The 13,015-nt window shown below is 36.1% G+C and overlaps 1 protein-coding gene across 4 annotated transcripts in view; it reads right to left on the bottom strand.

The window, feature by feature from the left end:
• The window catches only part of LOC111053607 (KH domain-containing, RNA-binding, signal transduction-associated protein 2), a 1,288,254-nt gene that overhangs the window by 373,298 nt on the left and 901,941 nt on the right, over positions 1–13,015 (bottom strand). The window lies entirely within an intron of this gene.

Here is a 13,015-nt window from a genome sequence, read left to right as displayed (position 1 = left end):
GTTTTTTTCTGTTTTGCAGAAATTCTCCTCTAAGAGAAGACACATGCCAAACATATTAAAAAAAGATATGGGTTTAAACAAGCTAAAATCACCACTCTCTTTACTAACTTTATCGTAACTTTAATCGTGAAGAACACAACCAAATGAAAGTGAATGAATGAAAGTAGTAGGTGAGTAGAAGGAGGTAAAGAGTGTGTGTGTGTGTGGTGTGTGTGTGTGTGTGTGTGTGGTGTGTGTGTGTGTGTGTGTGTGTGTGTGTGTGTGTGTGTGTGTGTGTGTGGTGTGTGTGTGTGTGTGTGTGTGTGTGTGTGTGTGTGTGTGTGTGTGTGTGTGTGTGTGTGTGTGTGTGTGTGTGTGTTTTATATAAAGTGAGAACATAATATTGGTATATTGGTTTAATTACATGATATGAGATTATGATGGTGATGGAAATCCTTCATCCAGGGAGGCTGCTGCAATGGTGTTTTTTGGTAGGCAAAATGTAAGGATGGATTAGGCTAGGTTCGGGGTGGGATAGGAATTGGCGCTAATGAGGAGATTGCCTGATGCTAAGCCAGCCATCGATCTATCTGCGGCAATAGCTGCATTCTCTTGCACTTTGAAAGCATAATTTGCATGCTAGGTGCATGCAGGGGAGGAGTAGACACAAGAAGTTATCAACTATTCTGCATACAGAACATACACTAATGACATGATGTCAATGATCTGGCTCATCATCATAGACATCATCATCATCATCATCAACTTGTATTTTCTGTGTGTAGAGCTGACTCCTGATTTGGACATTTCTTCTTAAAAATGTCATTATCCTCCTCTCTTCAAAGCTGTTGTGTGGGGCTAGGGTTGAGGAGGAGGATTGTGGTCTGTGAATGGGGGATGAAGGCAGTGAATCAGTGCTGCTAACATCATCAATATCCCAGAGTGATGAGGAGAGTGATGGATGTATGGGGGTGTCGGGGATGATGGTCGAGAGCTGGGGGATGGATGTATGGGGGTGTCGGGGATGATGGTCAGGAGCTGTATGGTGGGGGTGGGCTGTATGGTGGGGGTGGGGAATGTGAATAGGGGGGAAGGTAAGTTGGGGGCACCTGCTCCTCAATAGTATTATTGTTGCTGCTCATGTCTGGAAAAAAACGACATACACACCTTCATCAAAACAAAAGTGCAACATATAAAAAAACCAGCAAAAATCAATAAGTCTCTTTATTCTGTCGAGAGAGGGACTGGGTCAAAGAGACACTCACCAGCAAAACAAAAAATCAATAAGATGACTTACTTACTTTGTCAGGAGAGAGAGAGAGAGAGAGTGACAGGTTGTTGTCTGTGTTTTTACTGTGGAGTTGGGGGACTGATTACTGTTCACACACACAAAAGTAGCCTACTACTCACTCAAAGAAAAGAAGATGATTGTGTGCACAAGTGACAAAGTATTATTCCCATGTTGAAGAATATTGTAGAATATTGCCTAAGCTGAGGGGTGTGTGGTGGTTGTGACAGAGTGGGTTGCGGGGTGGCAGGGGGGCAGCGGCGGCAGCAGGCAACAATTGTCGTCGACAACAACCTACAATTATTTTTTTTCTGTAGTTGTGTAAAAGGACAATACCCCTAATTTGTGTGTGTGGGTGTGTGTAATTATTGAGTGTCACAAAACACGCTGCCTGTTGCTTCATGCGAATCTCAACACATAATTACACAAAACACGCAGCTCTTCAATTTGGTGCACACCCCCCGCCAAAAGTAATTAACACTGTTGTGGTGTGTTATTTTGCATTCCTTCCTTCCTTTCACAGCAAGAAATAAGTTGTCTGTTGTCATCACTCCTCTGTGTGTCTAGTGGCAAAGGGGTGGAGTTCTTGCATCAGCAGAGAATATGCAAGACGCAAAAAACATTTTGAATAATTGAGATGATGGCAAGAAGCATCTATACTACCCCCCTATTATTATCATCATCATCCCTCCTCCCTCGCCCCACTTCTGTTGAGACTTACCTCCACACTGCACTTTCTTCTGTTTGTAAACGTCATAAAACAGTTTCAATTTGACCAGAATGTTTATTGCTGCCTGAAAACTTGAATGGAGCACTTCTCACTCTCTAAACAACTACACCATTGAAAGCAATCACTTATCAGCAGCCAGCAGCCTTTTTGTGTGTGTGCACTCATTATTATTGATTGAGATAACAATTGTCATTAACAAAAATTCAAAGGTATGTTTCACAACTCTACTACTATATCATATTATTATTGTATCTTCTTCTTCTTTCTCATTAAAATGATTTCAAAGTAAAAAAAAATCTAAAAAAACAACCTCTTTTTTATATTGAGAGAGAGAGAGAGAGAGACACACACATATTTTGTTTTTTTCTGTTTTGCAGAAATTCTCCTCTAAGAGAAGACACATGCCAAACATATTAAAAAAAGATATGGGTTTAAACAAGCTAAAATCACCACTCTCTTTACTAACTTTATCGTAACTTTAATCGTGAAGAACACAACCAAATGAAAGTGAATGAATGAAAGTAGTAGGTGAGTAGAAGGAGGTAAAGAGTGTGTGTGTGTGTGTGTGTGTGTGTGTGTGTGTGTGTGTGTGTGTGTGTGTGTGTGTGTGTGTGTGTGTGTGTGTGTGTGTGTTGTGTGTGTGTGTGTGTGTGTGTGTGTGTGTGTGTGTGTGTGTGTGTGTGTGTGTGTTTTATATAAAGTGAGAACATAATATTGGTATATTGGTTTAATTACATGATATGAGATTATGATGGTGATGGAAATCCTTCATCCAGGGAGGCTGCTGCAATGGTGTTTTTTGGTAGGCAAAATGTAAGGATGGATTAGGCTAGGTTCGGGGTGGGATAGGAATTGGCGCTAATGAGGAGATTGCCTGATGCTAAGCCAGCCATCGATCTATCTGCGGCAATAGCTGCATTCTCTTGCACTTTGAAAGCATAATTTGCATGCTAGGTGCATGCAGGGGAGGAGTAGACACAAGAAGTTATCAACTATTCTGCATACAGAACATACACTAATGACATGATGTCAATGATCTGGCTCATCATCATAGACATCATCATCATCATCATCAACTTGTATTTTCTGTGTGTAGAGCTGACTCCTGATTTGGACATTTCTTCTTAAAAATGTCATTATCCTCCTCTCTTCAAAGCTGTTGTGTGGGGCTAGGGTTGAGGAGGAGGATTGTGGTCTGTGAATGGGGGATGAAGGCAGTGAATCAGTGCTGCTAACATCATCAATATCCCAGAGTGATGAGGAGAGTGATGGATGTATGGGGGTGTCGGGGATGATGGTCGAGAGCTGGGGGATGGATGTATGGGGGTGTCGGGGATGATGGTCAGGAGCTGTATGGTGGGGGTGGGCTGTATGGTGGGGGTGGGGAATGTGAATAGGGGGGAAGGTAAGTTGGGGGCACCTGCTCCTCAATAGTATTATTGTTGCTGCTCATGTCTGGAAAAAAACGACATACACACCTTCATCAAAACAAAAGTGCAACATATAAAAAAACCAGCAAAAATCAATAAGTCTCTTTATTCTGTCGAGAGAGGGACTGGGTCAAAGAGACACTCACCAGCAAAACAAAAAATCAATAAGATGACTTACTTACTTTGTCAGGAGAGAGAGAGAGAGAGAGTGACAGGTTGTTGTCTGTGTTTTTACTGTGGAGTTGGGGGACTGATTACTGTTCACACACACAAAAGTAGCCTACTACTCACTCAAAGAAAAGAAGATGATTGTGTGCACAAGTGACAAAGTATTATTCCCATGTTGAAGAATATTGTAGAATATTGCCTAAGCTGAGGGGTGTGTGGTGGTTGTGACAGAGTGGGTTGCGGGGTGGCAGGGGGGCAGCGGCGGCAGCAGGCAACAATTGTCGTCGACAACAACCTACAATTATTTTTTTTCTGTAGTTGTGTAAAAGGACAATACCCCTAATTTGTGTGTGTGGGTGTGTGTAATTATTGAGTGTCACAAAACACGCTGCCTGTTGCTTCATGCGAATCTCAACACATAATTACACAAAACACGCAGCTCTTCAATTTGGTGCACACCCCCCGCCAAAAGTAATTAACACTGTTGTGGTGTGTTATTTTGCATTCCTTCCTTCCTTTCACAGCAAGAAATAAGTTGTCTGTTGTCATCACTCCTCTGTGTGTCTAGTGGCAAAGGGGTGGAGTTCTTGCATCAGCAGAGAATATGCAAGACGCAAAAAACATTTTGAATAATTGAGATGATGGCAAGAAGCATCTATACTACCCCCCTATTATTATCATCATCATCCCTCCTCCCTCGCCCCACTTCTGTTGAGACTTACCTCCACACTGCACTTTCTTCTGTTTGTAAACGTCATAAAACAGTTTCAATTGACCAGAATGTTTATTGCTGCCTGAAAACTTGAATGGAGCACTTCTCACTCTCTAAACAACTACACCATTGAAAGCAATCACTTATCAGCAGCCAGCAGCCTTTTTGTGTGTGTGCACTCATTATTATTGATTGAGATAACAATTGTCATTAACAAAAATTCAAAGGTATGTTTCACAACTCTACTACTATATCATATTATTATTGTATCTTCTTCTTCTTTCTCATTAAAATGATTTCAAAGTAAAAAAAAAATCTAAAAAAAACAACCTCTTTTTTATATTGAGAGAGAGAGAGAGAGAGACACACACATATTTTGTTTTTTTCTGTTTTGCAGAAATTCTCCTCTAAGAGAAGACACATGCCAAACATATTAAAAAAAGATATGGGTTTAAACAAGCTAAAATCACCACTCTCTTTACTAACTTTATCCAAGGAGGCTAGCATATATGCAATTTTCTATGGAGCAGATTTGAGCAGCATACCCAAATCAATGCAATCTCAGATTTTAGAATATGGTGAAAATTGTGAATTACAACATACATCTAGCAGCAGCAGCAGCAGCAGCAATGGCATTCTTTCTAAATTGTATGCTATATGCAAAAGACACGATATTAAAGACCTCATGAACATGATTGTAGCTGAACACTTGACGTGTGAAGATGTTACAGCATTGTATCTGCAAAATCTTGACTTTCAAGAAGAAGGAGAAGAAGATGCCGATTACATATTGTTTGATAAACAACAGCATATAGCTTTAACAAAAGATTTTCATTTACCATCATGTTTAAAGCATCAGTGTCTATGTCCCATAAATACTTTAGTAATGTACAAATGTCATTGTCAGGATTTCTTTGACATTACATCGCATATGCTTAAATTTGAAAATAAGAGTAGATATATCGATCCATTCATTTTGAGAGAAATTAACCCAGAGAGATATCGTTCATTTGACAGAAACCCAGAAGAGTATACTTATGATTATATTATGAGAAACCTAATGTATTTTCACTATGGGTAGTGGACACTAATAATGATAACAAACACACACACACACACACTAATGTGAAAAATACTAAGATTAAATATTATCATAGCATTTTTTTTCTAGTGTGAAAAAAAATAATAATGACACCAAATGAACGATGGACCTGTGTCGAATTACGAAAAGATATGGAAAGTTTGTGTAATTTAGTTAGAAATATGAAAATAACCTATTCATCTTACAGTTTAGCATTGAATAATGCTAGAAGGATTGCTAATAATGGTTGGTATCTCCCATTCAGATTGTTGCACATACCTCCATGTTCTTTCGAACGTATTCTAGCCATGGATGGTGAAATCTGGTATTGCAATCATATGAAATTAACTTTTCAATTATACCACTTGGACTCATATATCACTCATAAATACACACTAAATTCACCGTCGTTTGTGAATTATAAATGGTGGTCTGGTCTTTTTCCAAGAAGCACACCCACAACATCTGAACAAATTTGAGGTGACTGCTATCAAAATTTACTCGCAGACATAGGAAAAATCTATTGTTTTACCCTGCGGCTGGTGGGCATTTTCGCCCAGACTGGCAAGCCGAACTGGGCATGCATGTAGAGGTTATTTTGAATAATAGTAAAAAATACTTCTATAGCACATAATAGAACTTATTATACATCGTTTTTTTCAGAAAATCCCAAGGAATCATAAAATGTGGGAGTGAAAACTGCCAAAAAATTCCTTGTTTGCTTTTTGATTGAATATGTGATTGAAACAATTTTTTTTGTTTTTTCATTTTATTTTTATCACTCATAAGTTTTCAACACTGTTCACCACAAAAATTTCAAGATAGCCAAAATACTCCTTCTATTATCTAGATTCAAAATATATAAACTTATAGCATATAAAAATGCAGAATAGAAGATGTATATACAAAAATCTGTTATAGTGTGGGCGCGTATTTTGCCGTAAGAGGCAGACTGAATTTGCATGTCTGCAGAGTTTTGTTTGAATAATGATAGAATACCTCTAAAGCACATATCTTGCAGTATCATACATCACCTTATTCAGAAAACAACAAGGAACAATATTATGTAAGAATAAAACTCACCAGAAAGTTTCTTGTGTGTTTTTTATTTGAAGATTTGAAGAATATTTGCTTGAAAGTTCACTTTTTTTTTGAAACACTGCCAGGTCTTCTCGTGAGTTCAAAATGAGTCAAACCACTATTCATTCTAATATCTTAATTTGAAATACATGAATAAGCAAAAAATATTAATAATAATGAAAAAAATATTTACAAAAATGACTCATGTCTGCACTTTTCTATCAATCATTAGTTATTGACAGGAGCTTCAACTCCAGCAATTTTCCTTTTTGTTGGTCTGTAAAAATGTTCAAGTTTGTGGAAACAAGCAGAATGAACTCCACAATTACATGCATGACACCAAAAATGACTTCTGGATTTTTTTTTTGGTGTGGAACATACAGGACACAACTGCTGCTTGGTACCTGGAAGGTGCTCTAGTTTATGATTTGTATCAACCGAAGGGCCTGGAAGTGGTTGTGTTGGTTCATGTTGTCTCTTACCATCATAAACAAGTTCCTCAACAATTGTTTCCATGAATTCATGTCATCCTATTGGCTTGTCAGTATTTAGTGTATATGAAATATATGCATCAAATATTGCCATGTCCAGAAGATTATAGAAAATTTTTTTCCAGTACTTAGAGGTTGCCCTGGTGCATGTGACATGATAAATTGATTTGTCTTTGTTTTCAACACCACCCATGTGCAGATTATACTTGTTTATAAGTACTGGTTTTGTATTTATCCCCCCACCTTTACTGGTAATCCTTTGGTCTTCAGCATGACATCCTGTTGTGATCAAGTATACTGGTTTCCTGGTTTTTTTTTCTTCATATCCCACCATCAATATTTCATTTTTTCGGAAGTACAGCGAGCTCTGTGGTTGAATTTGTGGGTTTAGAATGAATTTAGACAGGACTTTGGATCTTTTGTTCACTGTGCCAGTGAGGTATGTTTTTTTAGAGAAGAGTTCATGTGCGAGAGGAATTTTTGTGTAGAAGTTGTCAGTGAATATATGGTAGTATTTATTCAATAAATTGCAGGATCTTAGGAGATGCATAATAACTGTTTGTGTAAAAGGATCTTCAGAATCGGCTAGAAATTGTTTTCTACTGTACAGTTCTGTATGTAATATATAACTGTGTTTAGAGTCCACCACTTCAAACTTTTTTATACCGAATCATGCATGTCTTTCATTTGGCATATAAACAATATGTGCAAATCTATTTTTCATGCCTATCATTGATTCATCAATAGAAATATTTTGTGGAGGAATAAAATATTTTTTGAATACAGTATTCATAGCATCTAAAAAAGGGCGCACTTCACTCCATGGGTCATGTCCAGGTTGGCCTCGCGGTATATTTGGCTCGGAACTGATGTGAAAAACTGAAGATATCAATTGGAATCGTTTGAGAGACATTACTGAAGGAAAAAATTGAGTTGTCTGTGGAAATCCCATGCTCCAATATTTCTCAATGTTATTTTTGCAAATTAACCCCATATTTATTATAAGAGCAATGAATTGTTTCAAATCTGATATTTTCAAATGTTCCCAATTTTGCAATCTGGAAAATTTTCCCATATTTCCTGAGTCTCTTTTATTTTTGTGTTTTTCATCGCCATATTTATTTGTATGATCAAGAAGCATATTCCATACAGTTTCTGTAAAAAATAGATAGAAATACACTGAAGGACCACTGTTTCTTGGAGGGCAGTTCCTCAATCCCACATTTCTGACATTGAAGTTTTCTTCGATGCTACTTTCTTGTTCTGGGGGATAAACTCTGACCCAATTTGCAATTACTGGAATAGGGACAGGAGTTTCTTCTTCTTCTGATTCAACAGCTAGCAAATTATCATCAAAAGGAATTATTTCTTCATGAATTTGTTCAAAATTTTGCGGTATTTGTATATCATTGTTGTCATAGTCAATGTTTTGTTCTGGATCATTCACTTCTATCACTTCATCATTTTGCACTGAATTTTCGTCTGAACTGTCACTGAAATAACTATCAGATTCATCTATAACTATGTCACTATCATTGTCATAGCTTTAACAAAAGATTTTCATTTACCATCATGTTTAAAGCATCAGTGTCTATGTCCCATAAATACTTTAGTAATGTACAAATGTCATTGTCAGGATTTCTTTGACATTACATCGCATATGCTTAAATTTGAAAATAAGAGTAGATATATCGATCCATTCATTTTGAGAGAAATTAACCCAGAGAGATATCGTTCATTTGACAGAAACCCAGAAGAGTATACTTATGATTATATTATGAGAAACCTAATGTATTTTCACTATGGGTAGTGGACACTAATAATGATAACAAACACACACACACACACACTAATGTGAAAAATACTAAGATTAAATATTATCATAGCATTTTTTTTCTAGTGTGAAAAAAAATAATAATGACACCAAATGAACGATGGACCTGTGTCGAATTACGAAAAGATATGGAAAGTTTGTGTAATTTAGTTAGAAATATGAAAATACCTATTCATCTTACAGTTTAGCATTGAATAATGCTAGAAGGATTGCTAATAATGGTTGGTATCTCCCATTCAGATTGTTGCACATACCTCCATGTTCTTTCGAACGTATTCTAGCCATGGATGGTGAAATCTGGTATTGCAATCATATGAAATTAACTTTTCAATTATACCACTTGGACTCATATATCACTCATAAATACACACTAAATTCACCGTCGTTTGTGAATTATAAATGGTGGTCTGGTCTTTTTCCAAGAAGCACACCCACAACATCTGAACAAATTTGAGGTGACTGCTATCAAAATTTACTCGCAGACATAGGAAAAATCTATTGTTTTACCCTGCGGCTGGTGGGCATTTTCGCCCAGACTGGCAAGCCGAACTGGGCATGCATGTAGAGGTTATTTTGAATAATAGTAAAAAATACTTCTATAGCACATAATAGAACTTATTATACATCGTTTTTTTCAGAAAATCCCAAGGAATCATAAAATGTGGGAGTGAAAACTGCCAAAAAATTCCTTGTTTGCTTTTTGATTGAATATGTGATTGAAACAATTTTTTTTGTTTTTTCATTTTATTTTTATCACTCATAAGTTTTCAACACTGTTCACCACAAAAATTTCAAGATAGCCAAAATACTCCTTCTATTATCTAGATTCAAAATATATAAACTTATAGCATATAAAAATGCAGAATAGAAGATGTATATACAAAAATCTGTTATAGTGTGGGCGCGTATTTTGCCGTAAGAGGCAGACTGAATTTGCATGTCTGCAGAGTTTTGTTTGAATAATGATAGAATACCTCTAAAGCACATATCTTGCAGTATCATACATCACCTTATTCAGAAAACAACAAGGAACAATATTATGTAAGAATAAAACTCACCAGAAAGTTTCTTGTGTGTTTTTTATTTGAAGATTTGAAGAATATTTGCTTGAAAGTTCACTTTTTTTTTGAAACACTGCCAGGTCTTCTCGTGAGTTCAAAATGAGTCAAACCACTATTCATTCTAAATATCTTAATTTGAAATACATGAATAAGCAAAAAATATTAATAATAATGAAAAAAATATTTACAAAAATGACTCATGTCTGCACTTTTCTATCAATCATTAGTTATTGACAGGAGCTTCAACTCCAGCAATTTTCCTTTTTGTTGGTCTGTAAAAATGTTCAAGTTTGTGGAAACAAGCAGAATGAACTCCACAATTACATGCATGACACCAAAAATGACTTCTGGATTTTTTTTTGGTGTGGAACATACAGGACACAACTGCTGCTTGGTACCTGGAAGGTGCTCTAGTTTATGATTTGTATCAACCGAAGGGCCTGGAAGTGGTTGTGTTGGTTCATGTTGTCTCTTACCATCATAAACAAGTTCCTCAACAATTGTTTCCATGAATTCATGTCATCCTATTGGCTTGTCAGTATTTAGTGTATATGAAATATATGCATCAAATATTGCCATGTCCAGAAGATTATAGAAAATTTTTTTCCAGTACTTAGAGGTTGCCCTGGTGCATGTGACATGATAAATTGATTTGTCTTTGTTTTCAACACCACCCATGTGCAGATTATACTTGTTTATAAGTACTGGTTTTGTATTTATCCCCCCACCTTTACTGGTAATCCTTTGGTCTTCAGCATGACATCCTGTTGTGATCAAGTATACTGGTTTCCTGGTTTTTTTTTCTTCATATCCCACCATCAATATTTCATTTTTTCGGAAGTACAGCGAGCTCTGTGGTTGAATTATCATCTAGCAAATTATCATCAAAAGGAATTATTTCTTCATGAATTTGTTCAAAATTTTGCGGTATTTGTATATCATTGTTGTCATAGTCAATGTTTTGTTCTGGATCGTTCACTTCTATCACTTCATCATTTTGCACTGAATTTTCGTCTGAACTGTCACTGAAATAACTATCAGATTCATCTATAACTATGTCACTATCATTGTCATTTTCTAAATCCAATAAACATTCACGTATTCCACTACTTCGCGATAACTCACTCATTTTGAATGTAAACACAAGACACGAACATCTGCAACTGGCGTGTTTGTGTATGGTCAGCTGTAAAGCTTAGAAGAAATCACATCATAGAGTGCTACAAGATACTAGAGTACTGAACTTGTAGACCAAAGATTCCTGAATCTATTGATGCCATTTTTAATGCGATCAGACTGCTGTGAAACGAGATATAGAAGGCTGAAATCATGCATCTTGATCGAGATGCTGCCAGTCCAGAGAGGCGTAATAGCATCTCAATCGAGACGTTCGCCAGCCGCAGGGTTAAAAGAAAATCAAGTTCAAGATCAAACATTATCATTGTGTAATAAACTATTTTGTACCGAATCAATACCATGACTTTCAGATGTCAGCTGAAGAATTAGTCAAAGCAATTTCAGCGGAAACAGCTTCTTATAAATTTAAAACATTACAAGAACTGATACCAGATCAAAACTATCCTATGATTAGTGCTGCATATTTAAAAACACAACATGGTGATAGAATTTTAGTGAAACTTGAAGTTGATGGTCTCAACAAGTCGTACGTTTTACCAGAATACTACTTCAACGAGAGAATGTCCAAATTTGACGAAAAAATAATAAAATCGACACGACTGGTTATTTGATGTCTGTTCAACCATATGGTAGAACATTTAATATTAAAATATACCAAAGCGAGTGTACATCATCACAATAGAAAAACAAAACAGGTAATAATCTTTTTATTTTATTGTTACTTTATACAGACTTATGTAAATATTGTTGCTGTATTATGTTTTTCTATTTTTCTACCGTAGGTAATTGTACTGGTAGCTACAAATATGGCTCCTATTAAAAGGAAACAATTGGCGCAAACTGCAGAAGAAAAAAGTCCACTGCTGCAGCCAGGTGTTAGGGGAGCGGGGAAATTAAAGGACAAAACAGATAATTATAATCCATTTAGTTTATTAGAAAATGAATTTAGAGGTTGTCTAAAAACTTATTATTATAACAATTTTGCATATAGTGAATCCTGTCACGAACCATTCATAGACTATAACCCAATGTTAAATGGTTTAGAGAATTATATTTACAGTCTTTTGGCTCACGACTTCCATGCAAGTGGGGCTTCAAAGTTCAATATTGTTGTGGAATCTACATATCAGAAAATCAATAAAGACAGTAAAGGAATTGTTGAGTTAGCCGATGTGGCTTTTAAAACAACAATTTCATTGTAACATCACTAGACAATCTACCAAAACAGATTCACGATTCATTTTTTAATTTACTCATAGAAGAGACAAATTATCAAGGTAAATCCAGTGGTTGGTCATTACGAAATATTGACGGATTGATGCTGAGAATTAATAGATACAGACCATTAAAAGATCAGGAGGGGTCTTCATATATTAAGCTACCCAAGAGTATATTGTCTAAACATTGTATCATGAACCCACAGAATCAAACAGATTCTAAACGTTTTATGTATGTGATACTAGCGCGACACATTAGAGGTAGTTGTAAATATTGTGTTGATAATTGATATTATCATCCGTTAAACAAGAACAATCAACTATATAATTTCAATAACATTGATTTTCCAACCCCAATTTGTCAACTAGATAGATTCGAAAAGGATAACCCGTCAGTTTCTGTTAATGTATACGGAATTGACGATAAAAATCTAATTTATCCATGTTGAATTAGCAAAACAACTAGACGAGACCACTTTGATTTATTACTGCTTGTTGAAAAAGCAGACAATGATGAGGGAGAGGGCGGGAGTGAAGGTGATGAGGGAACAACTGATCTTGTCAATGTAGCTACATGTAAAGTAGAAACCAAAACTCACTATTGTTCAATTGTTGATTTTGAAAAACTTATTAGGAAACAACTAACTAAACATGATGGAAAAATAATAATCTGCCGATGATGTTTCACTCATTATACCTATAGTCTAGATGGAGAAAGACGAATGAGAGAACACAAAGAATATTGTTCTCAACAAAAAGTTACAAGAGCAAATGCATTCTGATGCAAAATTTTGCGATGCATGCGAA

This window comes from Nilaparvata lugens, chromosome X (genome assembly GCF_014356525.2).
Source record: "Nilaparvata lugens isolate BPH chromosome X, ASM1435652v1, whole genome shotgun sequence".
Taxonomy (NCBI): domain Eukaryota; kingdom Metazoa; phylum Arthropoda; class Insecta; order Hemiptera; family Delphacidae; genus Nilaparvata; species Nilaparvata lugens.
This window is presented reverse-complemented; position numbering and strand designations above follow the sequence as displayed.